General features: G+C 41.3%; 2 non-coding genes and 1 pseudogene across 2 annotated transcripts; 1 reads left to right on the top strand and 2 right to left on the bottom strand.

Annotated features, from left to right (window-relative positions):
• LOC148813170 (antigen WC1.1-like) overlaps positions 1-18621 on the top strand; it is an 85697-nt pseudogene that overhangs the window by 26443 nt on the left and 40633 nt on the right.
• trnar-ucu (transfer RNA arginine (anticodon UCU)) lies at positions 4272-4344 on the bottom strand. Its single transcript has one exon. It is a non-coding gene; the product is annotated as a tRNA-Arg (tRNA).
• On the bottom strand, positions 5662-5733 carry trnaa-cgc (transfer RNA alanine (anticodon CGC)). Its single transcript has one exon. It is a non-coding gene; the product is annotated as a tRNA-Ala (tRNA).

The raw sequence follows: 18621 nt of genomic DNA, 5'->3' as shown, positions 1-18621 counted from the left end.
CCGTTTTCCTCGTACTGTGATTGTCAGCGAGCACAACAAGACTGAAATAGTGTAAAGGCAAGTAAAAAAGACAGGGTAAAACGCCTGATTGTCGTGAGTGGGATTTGAACCCGTGCCTCTATTTGGAGAGTGAAACAAAAAGCTTAAAAGACACGAAGCTGTGAATTTGTTGTTTTAAACCGCTCGACTATCCTGAAGAAATGGGTGCTGATTGCACCAGTTGCATCCGATTTTCCGTAACTTTGGGACGATTGATACGACTGGACGAACACAATTTGTGGCGTTTAGCATGACATGGAAAACGGTACCGGAGCATTCGTGTCCGGACTACCAGACTCAGAAACAATTTTTACCCCCACACTATCAAACTATTAAACTCAGCCTCTCTCACTCTCACCTCACCTCTCACCTATGATCTGAACCTCACAGTGCCTTCTTTCTTACCAAAAACCCAAACACACATTGAATCTACCTCTACCATACATGTCAAAAGCTCACTCCCCATAATTTCTATCCCTTTAATTCATTCTTTTGATGCATGTTTTTGCACATAACCTGTTACCTTTTTGTTGTTTTGCACACTGCCTGTTGTTGTTTTTTGCACATCGGCTGTTGTCTCTGTCTTTCTTTTGTTATACAATTGTATTGTTGTTGTGTTTTTTTCTTTGTACTACTTATGTCCGAGAGCTAGCTAAATAGCATTTCGTTATACCATATACCTGTGTATGAGTATAATGACAATAAACTTGGACTTGAACTTGAACTTGACATAGTCTTGCAGGCAGTATATTATTTTACCATTTACTTGTTTAAAAAAACATGGTCTTCTTGTTCCTAAGTCAGATTTTTAGTGCTTTCGAACGTTACTTCCAACCTGGACTGACAGCTCACCCGATCTGTTTGTGATCAGACCATGGAGTGGGGGGTTGTACCAAGTGCACGTTCCTTCGCAATGCTGAGGCGATCATTCGGAAGATGGGTGTGAAGAGAGACAAGCTTTGTTGACTAAAAAACAAGGCAGGATATGCAAGAATACTAATCACTGGTGACAGTTATGTTCTCTTACTATTGAGACTCCTACATTGCGAGATTTTTGAAGACTTTGAAACTAAAGGAAAGCGGAGACAAATGAAACAGGCACTGGTGGAGATTGAACCCACGATCTTCGGTTTACGAGACCAACACCTTACCACTTGGCCACCACGCCTTCAAATTAAAATGGGAATAATGTTGTTCAAATTATTTTTTTCTGAATCTGGTTTACATCACCTGGAGGCAGCAACAACAATAAAAGGGATACTTAACAAGGAGATACGCTGTAGCAGTGTGACTCCAACAGATGCTCCTGAAGAGACTGGAGGTTTAAGCCAGCTCCTTAGAGCGCTCGGCCGCGTTACTCTCAACAGTGGCTCTTCAGCTCTTGTTGTTTGACCTAGTGGTTTTATAACGCGTGGAAACGGCCGCAACTTCGTTTTCTGAGATGCTTTCTCTCACGTGGTGAAATCTCGACCTCTTTGGCATCTCTGGCTATAGTTCTTCTGTAGAGCAGGCTTTCACACCTCTGCTTATAGTGCCCTTGAAGTTATTTTATTTTTACAGGAAGACGCATTCCCTAACGATCTCTCCTGTTTTCGAAATGCTTCATAAGGCGTGTTTGATTCAGGACAAACAGTATACTAATTGTACAATGCAGATTTTTGCGGCATTCGTACTGGATTTCTTGCAAAGGTATTCAGACTTTCTTGAACCTATAATAAAAACACAGACCTGAAACTCCCTAGCTTCCAGTCTCTGATGTTGCTGTCCTTAAACTCGGACGTGATGTTCTGCAGACGTGTGCATAATGTCCTGTTTTCTTACAGTGTACAGTAGACATCTTGCTGTTCACGCTCCGCATTCATCTGCTTTGTGCATTGTTAGTCCGCACCTGTAACATGTAATGTCAGCCGTCCCCTGTTCTTCTATATCTCTAGCATGACTGCGTCGTGCTGTTGGGCTTTTGTTTGTAAAGTTTGAGCGAGTGTCCCATTCAGTGTCACTTTGTCACTGTGGTCAGAAAGCATTCTTGATTCTGCTTGAGCTGCTTCATGAATTCTAGCGACTGTAAGAGCTCTTTCTAAAGTCAGCCCTTCCTCCTGCAGCAATTTATAGTCTCTTATGTGCACATTTTTCCACAAGTTGATCTCTTAACATGTCAGTTTCCAATACTCCAAAGTCACAAGATTTAGCCGGTCCTCTTAGTGCAGTCACAAAAGCATCAACAGATTCGTCCTGAGACTAAGTTCTCTGCCTGAATTTATGCCGTTCCAAAACCACATTTCTCTGCGGTGTAAAGTAAGCGTCTAAGGCAGCTACAGTCTGTTCATATGTACCTTTTTCAACAGGGAGGTTGGCGAAAATCCGCTGCACGGGCACCCAGATACAGTGCAGTAATGTAGCACGTCTCTAGGCATCCGGAGCTTCTGTAGATCCACTGGCTATTTAAAAAAATCTGTACGACTCCATCCATATCTTGTATTCCGCATACAAATCCGGAGCTCCGAGTTTCAGTAGAAGCGGTAGAAAAAGCTGGGCATAAGCAAAGCTTCTCGGCGCGGCTGCCATATCTTCCATGGCGCAAACTAAACGAAAAGTCCGAAAATTCAAAAGTTCGTTTCTACCAGCAAGAGAACTAAAATCTGCAGTGTTCTGCTCGCTTTGAGTCCGTCAAGCACTCATCTCTCGTCGCCATAAATGTTGTGTATCTTAATAAAGAGACGTTTTTATATTATTTTAACTATTTTGTTAACTACACAGAACACGCCCTTACACCATATATTCCCGCCTTCTACTCTCTCGTTCTGTTGTCTCGCGATGTCTACTCACTATACTACATTTAGCATGACTTCTTGTTGCAGTTGAGCTCAAAGCTGGAGATGATCTCCATATTCTACCGCACTAACTAGTCCGAAACGTAGTACACAGTACACACTTTTTAAGTGAAGTCAGGTTGTTAAAAAATTAAACCAGCGCCCTGTCACAGAAACGTACCCCGGTCTCCCGCGCAACAAGCGGGGGTACTCAGCAGTATACTAACGAGGAGCGCTTGTCTGCAGCTGAGCGTCAGCTCTGTTTACTGTTAGCAGTCATTGCCTCATTTCCAAAGACTTTTTCACCTGCTCTCAGCTTTTAAAGACAGTCATAAACGCTCAAGAAGTAATTCATGTCAGTTTGAAGTCTGTTTCTGTTGTCTCAGCTCTTGATAAAGAAAAGCCGTGCGTGGGAGACTCCCTCTCTGAAGAAGTTTGCCGTCACCCTGCGAGGGAAAAGAGCCATCAATCACCGAGGCAACCACTGAGACAGTTAACATTAAACACGTGAAATGCGAGATGTTGTGATTTTTTTCCTGCTTAAGGCTTCTATCGTTTCTATTCTAACGAGAAAGACCTCTTTATTAGAAGTGAGATTTTAACAAACGTCTCCAGGGTTAACTGCGACCTGAACGCAACGCCTTAGACCACCAGCCATCTTGCCTGTGGTACTTATAATGAAGTATATATTTTATTTCTTTCTACTCGTTGATAAGAAAAAAAGTGAAATCATGTAATTAGGGATATGTCTTTTTTTCATGGGGAAAACTAGCCCGAGCAAATGTAAACTTTAGAGCAGCGCTCAATAAAAATGATCAGAAACCGAAAGCGCTTCTTATGCGGATCAGTATATTCCGATACCACTGGTTCTGCAGAAGAAATAAGAAAAGCCGAACTCAAAGCACTGTGTTGCCATTACGGGTACTCTGTCTGCAGCTGCTTTAAGATCTACTCACACCGTGTTGCCATTAAGGCTACCTAGTTAAAAAAAAAAAACTTATCGTCACCTTTTTGAACGTGATTATTAGACACCCGTTAAATCTCAACCGAGGTTTCTTGAGAGATCGTTCAGCGAGCGAGTAATAAAAAACTACTTCGCTTCCAACCTCTGCTGTCACTGTGAACTCGGACGTGATGTTCTGCAGATGTGCAGTGTGCCTTTCCTCTTGTCGTATTCAAGAGTACTCACTGTGTGAGCTCCTCACTGCGTGTTCTGTACTCTACTGTGATTTAATTTAGATGATTACGTGGAGTAGAGTGACAAGATCTACTTGAACATTTTCGGTTTGTGAAATGAAACACTAAATACACTACTGTAAATACAAGTAATGCACATTTAAAATAACCACAGTACAGCTAGAAGAGTGAAAGATAAAAGACTATTTAGAATGACATTCACAATAGACTTAAGAACAGCACAACCACCCGAACAGGGACTTGAACCCTGAGCCCTCAGATTAGACGTCTGATGCTCTACCAACTGAGCTATCAGGGCTCTGAAGTAAAATCGACACTGTCGGGATCTTCGCAAGTCACATGTCTCTTGTGCCGAAGAGCAGTCATACCTGACCCGTCTGGAATGACCACTGACAGACTTTATCCAGAAGCGATGGCACAACTCCCAGTAGAATGAGTGAGAAATACAGCATGACATGGGTAGTTAAGAGGCTCCCACAATCCATCTTCCTCACATTACTGATTTTTTTCAATAGCATTTTGACCTTTTTTCACATTCAGATTTTTTTCACATTTAATACAATCTTTTAATCAACAACATTAAAAAGAAAACAAATGGAACATTTTTTGGAACAATAATTAAAAAAAAACTTTCAATGCCTTGGTTGTATATGTGTGCACACCCTTTATAAAGGGCGTTTCAACAGTGCTGAAATTTAAAGAGCATTTCTGTAGAGAAAACAGCATTTTTTCTGCCTTGATGTTAAGCTTAGGGAGCCTGTCTTTTAGAAATTCTATTTCTTAACACCTTGCACAGCCTCCTGACAGACTAACAAATATTTTTTGGAGAAATTGGCTCACACACCGGAAGACACTAACGTTTATTTACGTTAGAGTATGTGAATAACAGTTTAACCGAAAAAGTTTGTAATTGTGATTTTGTTAAAATTCAATAAATCGTCTATCAACAGTAAGAAATTATTAAGAAATTGTTTTATTTCATAAACTATAAGACAATTAAGAGAGTTTATAGGTCATATCCGTCGCTTATGTTCTTTTAACTCTAGCGTTCAGGATCCAAACCCAGGTGCGGACGGTTGTGTTTCTTGAATCTCTTGTAATCATCAAAAGTCGATGTGTAGTCCTTCAGTACTTTCTCGAGTTGTGCCATGGATATTTTATTCGATCAATACTTGTCATGCTCTTTTGCATTTACCTAAACAAACGGAAAAAGTTCAAAGTGTGTTTATGGCTGTGCTTCACATCTAGACGAGAGCATTTGTAACAGTACAGGACACGCAGTGAGGAGTTCGTGAAGCTTTCAGTTTAGTGCGGAGTTCAGAAGGAGGATTCGCTCGCTGAATGATCTCTCAAGAAATCCAGGGTGAGATTCAACAGGTGTTTTCTGCAACAGTCACGACAAGTGTGAAGCAATCTCTGGATTTCCTGAATTTGAACTAAATTACTAGTTCAAATAATTTAGGATTTAACAGAACTAAATGAGGTACATTTAAAACAGCAGCGCAACTCTGCAGCACGTCGAGTTTAATTGTGTAAACCTGGCTCTCTCTGAACACGAGCAAAGAGTTCGCACTCAACAGAAGATTGCGATGTGAGTACTGTAATATAAAGCACCTGGAGATGCCAGGGATTGAACCCGGGACCTCATACATGCGAAGCATGCGCTCTACCACTGAGCTACATCCCCGATGGAAAAGGTAGTGGAACAGACTTAGAGATGTGCAGATGCTCACTGATCACAATCCACCATTCATGAAGAATGCCTGCAGTTTCCTACTTTCGCGTTTCCTCTACTACAGAGTAAATTAATGGGAATGAAGAAATAAGGAAGGAAAAATAATCGCATTGAAGCTTCAAGAGACTGGGCAAAAATTAATCTATTATTTTTGTATCCAGTCACACGTGCGACGGTGGTTAATTCCCAGACGGGGGAGTGCTTTTTTTCTACCTCCTTACTCGACTGTCTTTCAATTCTGTTTTATTTGAAAGCTTTTTGCATCTTTTAAGTGCTCTTGATTAAACTATGCATAGAAAAACAGCACTACTGATGATTTTCATGGACCGATGCACACTTTTTCTGTACAACTCGAGTGATAAAGCCCTGTCTGCAAATGTTGTAACGCCCCAACCACAGGAATGGTAACAGGAAGGATCGTGTTCTTATTTGATAAGTCCTTTTGAGATGTCTTGTCAATGCACACAGGCGTTAGAGCTGAATAATTTACTTTTAGTGGTGTTTTTAAACAAAGATGGAACATGTTATTTCTATACCAGGAAGAAAGGAGCAGACTTTAACTTTAAGAGGCAAAAACGACACCTTATCAAAGCTAATATTAATTAAAATGACATCACAACAAAAGAGTGGAGCCTTGAGTGAATTAAAATTAGTTTTCATTGGCCGTCTGTGTCTCCATAACTTTGTAGGTGAGAGAGAGGATTGTGATTATTTGCAGGTGCTTCTCGGAAGTGTGTTGGTGGTACAGGTGCCTTCCAAATAATTAAGTCGGGTTTGAATCCCAGCCAGTACAAACCCAAATCTTTTCAAGATAATCTGTGGTCCGTTAACACATCTTTTGAAACACTACAACAGGTAACACCCCGTGTGAAACATCATGAGCATCTGTTAAACCTCTCTACCTGCCCGTTCCTCAAAGAGACATGACGAGGGTCTGAAGGGACATTTTGAGCCGTAGAAACATTTTATCATTCCGTACTTTCCTGTGCAGTCAGGTCAGTTCCACTTCAACTGCGCCCGACAATGGAGGTCGTTTTGAAAACAACGAGAGTAAAGAGACACTGCACGTCTGCAGAACATCACGTCCGAGTTTAAGGACAGCAACATCAGAGATTGGAAACTAGGGAGTTTCAGGTCTGTGTTTTTATTATAGGTTCAAGAAAGTCTGAATACCTTTGCAAGAAGTATTTCAGAATCCCGCTCAAATCCAGTACGAATGCCGCATAGATCTGCATTGTACAGTTAGTATACTGTTTGTCCGTTGAATCAAACACGCCTTATAAAGCATTTCTAAAACAGGAGAGGTCGTTAGGGAATGCGTCTTCCTGTAAAAATAAAATGACTTCAAGGGCACTATAAGCAGAGGTGTGAAAGCCTGCTCTACAGAAGAACTAAAGCCAGAGATGCCAAAGAGGTCGAGATTTCACCACGTGAGAGAAAGCATCTCAGAAAACGAAGCTGCGGTCGTTTCCACGCGTTATAAAACCACTAAGTCAAACAACAAGAGCTAAAGAGCCGCTGTTGAGAGTAACGCGGCCGAGCGCTCTAAGGAGCTGACTGAAACCTCCAGTCTCTTCAGGAGCATCTGTTGGAGTCACACTGCTACAGCGTATCACCTTGTTAAGTATCCCTTTTATTGTTGTTGCTGCCTCCAGGCGATGGAAACCAGATTCAGAAAAAAATAATTTGAACAACATTATTCCCATGTCTACTTAAAGGCGCGGTGGCTAAGTGGTACGGCGTTGGTCTCGTACACTGAAGATCGTTTGTTCAAGCCCCACCTGTGCCTGTTTCATTTGTCACTGCTTTCCTTTAGTTTCAAAGTCTTCAAAAAACTCCCAATGTAGGAGTCTCAATAGTAAGAGAACATAACTGTCGCCAGTGGTTAGTATTCTTGCATATCCTGCCTTGTTTTTTAGTCGACAAAGCTTGTCTCTCTTCACACCCATCTTCCGAATGATCGCCTCAGCATTGGGAAGGAACGTGCGCTTGGTACAGCCCCCCACTCCATGGTCTGATCACAAACAGATCGGGTGAGCTGTCAGTCCAGGTTGGAAGTAACATTCGAAAGCACTAAAAATCTGACTTTGGAACGAGAAGACCGTGTTTTTTTAACGAGTAAACGATAAAATAATATACTGCCTGCAAGACTGTCAAGTTCAAGTTCAAATTCAAGTTTATTGTCATTATACTCATATACAGGTATATGGTATAACGAAATGCTATTTAGCTAGCTCTCGGACATAAGTAGTACAAAGAAAAAAACACAGAGACAGATACAACAGCCGATGTGCAAAAAACAACAACAGACAGTGTGCAAAACAACAAAAAGGTAACAGGTTATGTGCAAAAACATGCATCAAAAGAATGAAATAAAGGGATAGAAATTATGGGGAGTGAACTTCTGACATGTATGGTAGAGGTAGATTTTCAATGTGTGTTTGGGTTTTTGGTAAGAAAGAAGGCACTATGAGGTTCAGATCATAGGTGAGAGCTGAGGTGAGAGTGAGAGAGGCTGGGAGTTTAATAGTTTGATAGTGCGGGGGTAAAAACTGTTTCTGAGTCTGGTAGTCCGGACCCGAATGCTCCGATACCGTTTTCCATGTCATGCTAAACGCCACAAATTGTGTTCGTCCAGTCGTATCAATCGTCCTAAAGTTAAGGAAAATCGGATGCAACTGGTGCAATCAGCACCCATTTTTTTCAGGATAGTCGAGCGATTTAAAACAGTAAATTCACAGCTTCGTGTCTTTTAAGCTTTGTGTTTCGCTCTCCAAATAGAGGCACGGGTTCAAATCGCACTCCCGACAGTCAGGCGTTTTACCCTGTCTTTTTTACCTGCCTTTACACTGTTTCAGTCTTGTTGTGCTTGCTGACAATCACAGTACGAGGAAAACGGAGAAACTACTTAGCAAAAACATAACGGACAGAAAAAAGCTTCGTAAACACGTGAATGTGATTAGCAGCAGTAAGGTATGCATTCAAATGTTTAAGGCTGATTTATAAAAGCAGCAGAAGAAAGGTGTAGCACAATGCAATTTGTGAGAATTCGCGGGTTTTTATGCTGCTTGGACTTCTTTCAAGCCTATGAAATGACCCCGTTTTATTTTCATTTTCAAACTTCAGAACCGAATAACAAAAAGGTTTCATGTGTGACAGCATTCCGTTGCAATTACCGTTTCCACGATGTATTCAGCGACGGGAATGAAATATTTTAGTGCTGGCTCAAATGCGAGGAATTTCAGAAAAACCTGGAAAAGCAACGCTTGCAGTAAATGACAAATTTAAAGCGTATAGTCAGTATGAACAGAACAACGTAATGCTCTGTAAAAACGATCTGAAGCCGCAATTACTCTTTTATCTCGGGCAGTTCATTCCGATACGATGTTTCCGCAGAATAAATGAAATGCCGAACTCCAAACATGTTGTTGCCATTATTGTTACTCCTGCTGCTGTAGTTTTAAGCTTTAATCAGTGGGTATGTAATGTCGTAAAGGGGCTGGACTACTTTGTTCAGTCCAAATTCCATTATGTGAATTTATGCTTTTTTAATATAAGCATTAACAATACAATGCGTGCTCAAAACCCGTTACTTATTAGCTTAAGAAGCGGCAGTGTTTTGACAAAGTGTGGTATTCGAACAGTAAATGCTGAAGTGTTTAATACTTGCTTGTGAGCCTCAGATAAATTGCCTGCTGTAATTTCAGCAAGCGGAGTTCTGCTCAGCTGCCTGTAGTACACATTGCTGATTCCTTTTGTGAGGGCACGGGCAATCTTTTAACGATTAGGCTGACGTGCCTGTCGAAATTTTGTTTCCCTTTCACTGTGTTGTATTTGCCCTACTCGTACAACATCAATTGTGATGTCATCATTGCCCATTGGTTTGTGTCTTGTTGTCATTATGTATTTTACATTACAAGAACTGAAAGTACTGAACTGAAGGTACTGAAGGTACTGAACTGAAGGTAGGAAATGAAAGTACAGACTGCTTTAATCATCAGAATTCCCTTTCCTGATGTATTGGTATTTGAAGGCTATTGGGCAGCAAGGATTTATCATCCTGAACTCGCTATATACAATATGGGTCCATGGTCATCTTAGTTTAGATGTACCTTTTAGAAGTGGTATTTTTCTCCATTGTTCAGCCTTCAGACATACTTGGAAAGTTTTAGGCACAGACATAATCTTTCTTAATCCCCTTTTATCCTGAGGTGACGTCCCAGGCAAGCTTGCCCCCTGGGAATATTCACTGTGCTCTTCAGGCTTTTTTTCTGATTCTACACAGATTTTTTCTCCTTCAAACATGTGACCACTGTCTGTGCTGCCGTGTGCAGCCCGTACATCTTCTGTATCTTCTGATGAACTTCTGAGCTCTGTGTTGCCTTCCAAACTATGTCCCTCACTTTGACTTGAAATATTGACTATAGTTTGTGTACTGTCATCTGGTTTGGAATCCTTACCAATACTCACCTCCTTCTGCGCCCTAAGCACTTGGATTCTTACTTTTTTTCTATCTTCATGCCAGATCACTGATAACCATTTCCTGTTGCTGGAGCAATCCTCTCCAAGGACTCTGTTTGACAGTGTTGACCACATATTGTCATGTCACCTAATTTTTTTTCTAGCTTAGAAAACTTCAGAAATTCTTTGATCTCATTCCCTACTCCACCAGCCCTTGACCACAGGTCTGGCCTCCTACTCCTCTGTCCTCCTTTAACATGTGGCATTGCCAACAATCTGAAAAATAGGGAACACATCTGAATGAAGTGGAAACATAATTGAAATTCAACTCCCAATGGATGTTCATAGTGTAGGAGTGCAACAGATGTACAAGTCCATTAAATGTTTTTATTTCTGCGTTTAATTTTTGAGGGACCCTATATTTTGATATAGCATCAATCACAAAACAGCATTCTGTCAATGTCACGACCACCAGCCAGGGGAGATCAACTCACAAAAAAACTAACCAGTACCAGCAGCGGGTTAATAGTAACATGTGTTAATCCACCAGCACATGCTCTACTGTGCAGCAAGCAGCACTGTTTTAACCATCCCAACCCGCTTCCCGCTACTCGGTATTGAGTCTTCTCTTTGAGAGCTCTACCTCGCGTTTACTCTGAATCTCGCTTACTGTTTACTGAACTCCCTTTTGCCTCTCGACCTTGGACCTCACCTTCTCTTTTGGATTGTTTGCTTCTCTCTGTACTTCCAGTATTTCGATCTACCTTTCACCTAACAATCTCGCCTGACATTCTGGATTGTTCGCCTGTCTCAATAACTACTTGCTCCTGCATCTGCACAGGATCTGCATACCTTTTCACTGAGGATTTCTGACAGTCACAGCCACATAAAAAACTAGAAAAGAAGTATGTGTTTCTTAAAAAAAAATACCCCCAAATTGTTTTGTTTTTTAAAAAGTCAACATATCTGGGTTGTGTTTGCAAGATTTTTAAAAATTGCAAAGTTTGTGTGGGTATGATTGTAAAAAATCAAATCATAGCTGAAGAAGGCTCCATGGTCAAAACATTGTTTTTTCTTTCTTCTCTTTTCAGCATGGAATAAACCTATTACTTGTTCCTTGGAGATTACCACGTGCCAATAAGATATGATCACTGTATTGACCATATACAATTTCTTGCATTAGGAATTCCTATTTTGCATACCCCAGCTTGCTCTCCTTGAGATACACATACAGGGAGAGTAGCTGGGGGTCAGAGCGCAGTGTCAGCCATTTATACTGCACCCCTGGAGCAGTTGGGGTTAAGGGCCTTGTTCAGGAGCCCCATGGAATAGGATTCCTCTGCCGACCGTGGGATGTAAACCAGCAACCTTCCAGCCACAGGTGCAGATCCTTAGCCACAGAGCCACCAAATGTGCCAATTCTTTAGAAAGAAGTCCAAAAGAATGCAAATTTACTTTTTTAAAATAGCTGTTGTAAATAACATCAGTGGCTATTGAAGAGTACATACAAGCACAGAGACAAGTTAATAAACTTGGAATGACTACTTACAGCTCTGGAAAGACCGAAGATATTGTTTCCAGTTGTTAAGGAACAAGTAATAGGTTTATTCCATGCTGAAAAAAAGAAAACAATGTTTCGGCCGTGGAGCCTTCTTCAGGTGAGAGAGAGAAGGCAGTAGGCAAAGGTAATGTAGTGGGAGAACAAAGGCTGGGAGGGAGGAAGGGTGAGAGGCGGGAGCAGGGGACAGAAAGAGAGGCCAATCAAGAGGTGTGAAGTCAGAATAGGTGTTGAGAGGTGTGAAATGAAACTTCCAATGAATGGAGAAAATTTAGTAGAATAGTAGTCTGTCGTTTAGAGAAGGGGGAAGGTGTGATCCTAGCTGCAGGATAAGTTTGGTATCGGTAGTCTTTCTAATGTATGAGTTCAGAAAACCATCTTTGAGAACAAAGACGGAGAGATTAGAGTGGTCATGGCCATCAGAGGTTAAATGAGAAACAATGGTTTTTGGAGAGATCTTTAATCTTCACAGCCCTGACATGTTCTCTGAAGCGGTCTCCAAGTCCCCTTCCTGTTTCTCCAATATAGAGAGAAACTGGGCATTTACTGCAAGAGATACAGTAAATAAGGTTGCTGGAGGTACAAGATGCCATCTGGGTGATCCAGAATTGTCCTGAGGGGCCTTGAATGAGTGTGGTGTTGGATGTGTACTTGCAGGCGATACAGCGAGCTCTGTTGCAGGGGAAAATACCTGGTGTGGAGGGTTGCTGAGGGCGGTCAAGGGAGCTGTGAACAAGAAGGTTGCGCAGATTAGGTGATTGGAGATATGAGATGATTGGGGCGGTCAGAAAAGAGGGCCCCAATGGAGGGATCATCCTGTAGGATGGAAAAGTTGTCGTTAACAGTCCTGGGGATAGGAAGTGTGTTAGGGAAGCACCAAAGGAATGCGGTTGTTACGGTGGGAGTTCCTGATTGGGTTGATGGTCCAAGGGGTGTTTTTGGCTCGGGCAAGGGCCCTGTCAATAACACTGCTGGGGTATCCTCTGTTGTTGAAAAAGGAGTACATTTTGAGGGTTTGGTTCTGGAAGTCGATGTCGTCGCTGCATATTTGTTGTAGCCGAAGGAACTGTGAAAAAGGGAGAGAATTTTTAGTATGTTTGGGGTGAAATTAGCTATACAAGAGACAGCTGTGTGAATCCGTGGGTTTGTAATAAACAGAAGTGGAGAGTCTGGGGTAGTTGATGGAGAAGTTGATGTCCAGAAATGGAAGAGTAGTGGAAGATATGTTAACCATATATTTGAGGGACAGGTGGAAGTTGGTGAAATGGTGCAGGAAGCACTTAAGCTGATTGTTGGAGCATGTGGCGGCACTGACGCAGTCATCAATATATCGCTTGAAGAGGTCAGGGACATAGCCAGTGTAGGAAGCGAAGAAACGTTCTTCTACCCAGCCAACAAAGATATTGGCATAGCTGGGTCCCATTTTGGTGCCCATGGCAACTCCACTCACCTGTTGGTAAAAAAGATTATTGAAGGAGAATGCATTCAGTGTGAGAACCAGTGTTTCTGGATGTTGTCCTTTAATTGATCTGCCACCAAAACATTAATCCTAAACAGTCAAACAAGTCCATCTGATGAAAACCTTTATGCTCTTTAATGTTTTTTTATGGATTGTGCATCTGCACTAATTTCCCCCCCTCCCACTCATCAGCTTTTGGATGAGAGATTCTGACCACTGTATAAGATCAGAAGCAATAGAAGAAACGGGCTTCTTTTCTGCTTATTAAACACACTCCTAATGCAAACAACACATTACAAGTACAATGCAAAGGTTGCACCAAATGGGATCAAGCAATTTAAAACATATGTTCAGGGTACAGGAAAGTTGTTATAGAGATGAATGGTATGCATGAAACAAATGTTGCAAAAAACTTTGCCAAAAGTCACAACCCATTTAACATTCATCAGACAGGTTGAATCAGTTGGATATCTCTTAGGTTTAAAATGCACTCAACGGCTGTATAATGCAAGCTCAAGAGTCAAAAGAACAGTAGTGAACTACAGTTCTTACAATAATAAACAGCCATTTGATCTTGTGAATGATCTATCATACACCCTTGAAATGATGTTACAGATTTGGAAGTTTGCACAGCTTGTAGTCTTTCTAACTCCATGAGACACACAGACAGGGAGAGAAGCTGGGGGTCAGAGCGCAGGGTCAGCCACTGTGCTCTTGTGCCAAAGAGGTCATACAAAGACCGCCATTCCTTATATCTTTCCCTGAACCTGTGCGTCACTTCCTCACCTTCCAGAAGCAAAATATCGAGCTTCCACACACCCTTCTCCACAGTAACAGCTGTTGGAATAGAAATTGTACATGACAGTAGACAATGGTCAGAGGAAAAAAAAACAGGGGTTAGGCCTGCGGTCGTGCAAGTAAAATCACGTATCAAAACAAAATGCGTGAGGCTTGGGTCCCATTAGACTTGTGGCATGTGAAACCTGCCCTCCCCTGACTATGAAGTTTGAGGGCATCTTTCAGTTTAAAATCTTTACATAATGTTTGCAATAATATTGATGATTTATCAAATTGGACCCGTCTCTCGCCCGTCATTCTGCCTTCTCTTTCTAAAAGAGAATTAAAATCCCATCCCAATAAATATACTCAGTTCCTGAATTAGGACATATCTGTCATGTGAGCAACTCAGACAATATATATTTAAGAGTTTAAATTAGACATTCATGAAACCCAGATACACCACCAGTGCTCTCCCTGGTTTCATTACAAGGTGCTGGCGTACCTCTACCATCTTATTTTTAATTAGAACAGCTATACCATCAGATTTATTTCCTTTGGACCCACACCAGATTGATCGGCCCAATGTCCACAGTTCTTCCATATCCTTATAGCAGTTTTTAAAGGGTAACCCACACTCCTGTAACAACACAATATCAGCATTTACCTTCCTCACAAATGATAGTATAGTCCTTGCCCTTAACTTGGAGCGAATGCTTCTCACATTTATGGACACAATATTAAGAGCCATACTTAAAGTAGGACCAGGGGAGACTAAAAGCTCTGGTTACAATCATTCAGAAGGTGACACCTACTATACAGGCCTCCCCCCCTCCCCTTTTACTTTAATTGTCTCCTCCTCCACCACCCCCACAATCCATAGGATATTTCTCCACCTGCCCTCCTTGAGTCTCTGGTTCTAAAGCTTGGTCAGTAAGATCACATATATTGGAGACATCTTAACCCATGGGAGAACCTACCTGAGGACTCGGAAAATGATCTTCCCTCACTCTGCTCGGAGTTAAATCATTTTCTAAATCCAATGTCTCTTTTAGACTGCACCCTCTGTTCTGTACATTTCATTTGAGCACTTTCAGTCTCCACAGGTGGCAGGCTATTGGAAGAGATGCTACCAATCAATTCAGATACCACCTCACTTTTTGCAACATTATCATTCTCTTCTACCTCAGCCTCATCTCCTTCACTCCATTCTGAACCCTCGCTCTCTTTTCCACTACTTTCTTCAACGTCAACCACATCCAGTTCCTGATCCAGAACCACTGCTCCAGCCCTAAATACCTCTTCAAACTCTTCCTGTTTTTGCATCGGTCTTCCCAGTTTTGTTCTATTTGCAAAGGAATTTGGACAGTCTTTAAACACATGACCTTCACACTCACAGAGATTACATTTCCTCACGCTTGTACATTCAGTATATGCATGTCCAATTTCCTTGCACTTACCACACACCACCTTTGTACAGGCATCCACAAAGTGACCCAGCTCCCCACATCTCCTGCACGGTTTTGGCTGCCCTTGGTAGAACACAAGGCCTCTATTTTCACATAATCCAATAAAAGAAGGAATGTGTTTAAATCCACCATAACCATTTTTTGTCTTCATGCAATGAAACAGGTACTCTCCATGAACAGTTCCAGATGCCATCATCATCCAAGACTTTCTGAAGCTCACCTTTCACTAAACAATACTTAGACAACCATGTCACAACATCTTCCTTCATCACCATCTCATTAAACATGCGAACAATCACAGTCCTATTAATCAATAATAATTGCTTACACTTATAGAGCGCTTTTCTGGACACTCCACTCAAAGCACTTTACAGGTAATGGGGACTCCCCTCCACCACCACCAATGTGCAGCATCCACCTGGATGATGCGACAGCAGCCATAGTGCGCCAGAACGCTCACCACACATCAGCTATCAGTGGGGAGGAGAGCAGAGTAATGTAGCCAATTCATAGAGGGGGATTATTAGGAGGCCATCATTGGTAAGGGCCAATGGGAAATTTGGTCAGGATGCCGGGGTTACACCCCTACTCTTTTCGAGAAACGCCCTGGGATTTTTAATGACCCCAGAGAGTCAGGACCTTGGTTTTACGTCTCATCCAAAGGACGGCGCCTGTTTACAGTATAGTGTCCCCGTCACTATACTGGGGCATTAGGACCCACACAGACCACAGGGTGAGCGCCCCCTGCTGACACCACTAACACCTCTTCCAGCAGCAACCTTGGTTTTTCCCAGGAGGTCTCCCATCCAGGTACTGATCAGGCTCATACCACATTAGAAAGATCCATCAGCTTCTGCCATTCAAACATTCTAATCAGGCCCACATCTTTTTTTCTCCTCTATTTTCATCCAAAATTCTTCCAGTAACTTCGCCGATTGAAACTAATGTCAAAACCAATTCCCTTCAGCAAAGTGATTAAGCATTTGACATCTAATGCCTTAATCCTTTCTGTAACACCTTCCTTGAAAAGTCCAACCGTGAAATATCACCCGAGTGAGCCGAACCCTCACCACCCTTATACACCAAACGTGCGCAAAAGTAACGGCGCATGCCGACTCTACAGGCCGCCATGGCCGTTACAAATGTGTCAAAAGCAAACTAAACCTAAACCGAAACCTCTTCTGTGCACCAAACACCCCAAAACCCTATTCCCTTAATCTTACACTTATACAAAAACTCCACTCTCGACTTCTAGGTTTAACACTTTACATCGCCAACGCTGGTTAGAGATTCAGTGTGTCCCAGGCTCAGCGGTTATATAGGACAGGACTTGGCGAGCTGCAGGGGAAACTCGTTGTTCTGCGCTCCCCGTGCGGAATGCGCGTCTCCACCCTCCAGACTCGTCACACCGCCTTCATACTCTACAGCGGGAAAAAAAACTCCCTTTACTGTCTTCATACAGTACATCCCTCTTAAATCCCAGAAACACAGAAACTCCGGGGCGTTTCTGTGAGTCAGTACTGGGTTCCTCTGTTCGAGGTTACAAGCAGAAACAATAAAAGCGCTGAAAGCAGGAAGTTATTTCTGCTCGTAGGCATAAACATGTAAAAATAAATTTTCTGATTCCTAAAACCTAATAAAATCCATGTAAGTCTCCTTTTCGTCCCCAATGCATATAACTGAATATAAACCAGTCAAGTTCAGCTACTCTTCTGATGTATACAGGTATGAATACACTAGTTCTGGCGCAGCTGTTACAACAAAGATACTGAAGAACTTTTTTTTCATACAAGCTCTTGCCGTTTTTAAATTGAATATTTTTTTCATTTCGGTAAATCACACGAAACACCAGCAACACTCATCGTAAGCATCTGACCAATCACATTCCTAAATTTTAAAACCATTTAGTATTTATTTTTAACTTGTTTTATTTTTTTTTAATTTTACACACCTGTTTTAAGTATTCTTGCCATTTTTAGCATATTGTAAGTGGATTTTTTTCAAACATTTTATTTTTTAAATCATATCAACCCATTGTAACTTCCCATTGATAATTCCTGAGCTTTATAACTGTGTATTATTTCTTTTTACCTTGTTTTATTTTTTTTATTATTTTACAGGGCTTTTTAATATATTGTGAGCATTTTAGTGTCATTTTAAAATAGGACTATCAATGCTCTTGACTTTTAAACCTGTATTTATTCTGACATTATTCTCTCCACCTGCAGATGAGGGAGGTATTTGATTTTAAATTTGTTGATTTTGGGGGATAATGTACATTCATTTCCTTGTATGTATCACCAGTGGGAAACTTTTTTTGGATGAATTGCATTTTTCGATGAATTGCAATCTTTACTTCAAGGCCTTCAGACTGATATAGAAATGACGGGAGATTTAAATGACACATTTGATAAATCAGACAGGAACAGCATAACATCTAAAATGGCAAAACCCTCTAAAGTACTGAAAAATTTCAGGCACATTCATAATAAATAAAATTTATTGAATTTGAAGCATAAAATTTGCTTTTTTTTCCCACCTCACCTCACCTAATGCTATTGCATTAACGAGGCTGAAGTTGGCTTCTTATTCGCCAGCTTCTTCGCGTTTTTCGTTCCATCTTAAATGCTGCTGTTGTGATGTCATGCCGTCTTTCGCCTGTAGATGGCACTCTACAGTCATTTTTAAAAATACTTATCCAGATGTATTAATGTACATATCCTCAGTAAAGGGGAATATGTAAGTAGAGACTGTCCAAATTGCATTTTTGTATGAAACACATTTCAGAAACACAACTCACAATAAAACAATCTGGCATGTTATACAATGAGTAAATAAGACAAAGGCAAAACATAAGTTCACTGGCACTTTCTGCATATTTGCCACGACCTTGCCTTCTGATCATAAAAAGTCTCAAACTCTTGCATTTTGCAAGAAATTTTAATATAGCAGTTTTAAATGGGACATTTAGAACATGGCATATGAGAATATATGGTTAACTGAGGATGAGCAGAGGGTGATCACACTTTCTGCTTATTGCTGTGAACCTACCTCCTGGTTATAAAAATGTCTAAAAATTCTGACATAGATGTGTGAGAGACAATGGAAAAGACTAT

This window comes from Atractosteus spatula, assembly GCF_055471065.1.
Source record: "Atractosteus spatula isolate fAtrSpa1 chromosome 10 unlocalized genomic scaffold, fAtrSpa1.hap1 SUPER_10_unloc_10, whole genome shotgun sequence".
In the NCBI taxonomy this organism is placed as follows: domain Eukaryota; kingdom Metazoa; phylum Chordata; class Actinopteri; order Semionotiformes; family Lepisosteidae; genus Atractosteus; species Atractosteus spatula.
This window is presented reverse-complemented; position numbering and strand designations above follow the sequence as displayed.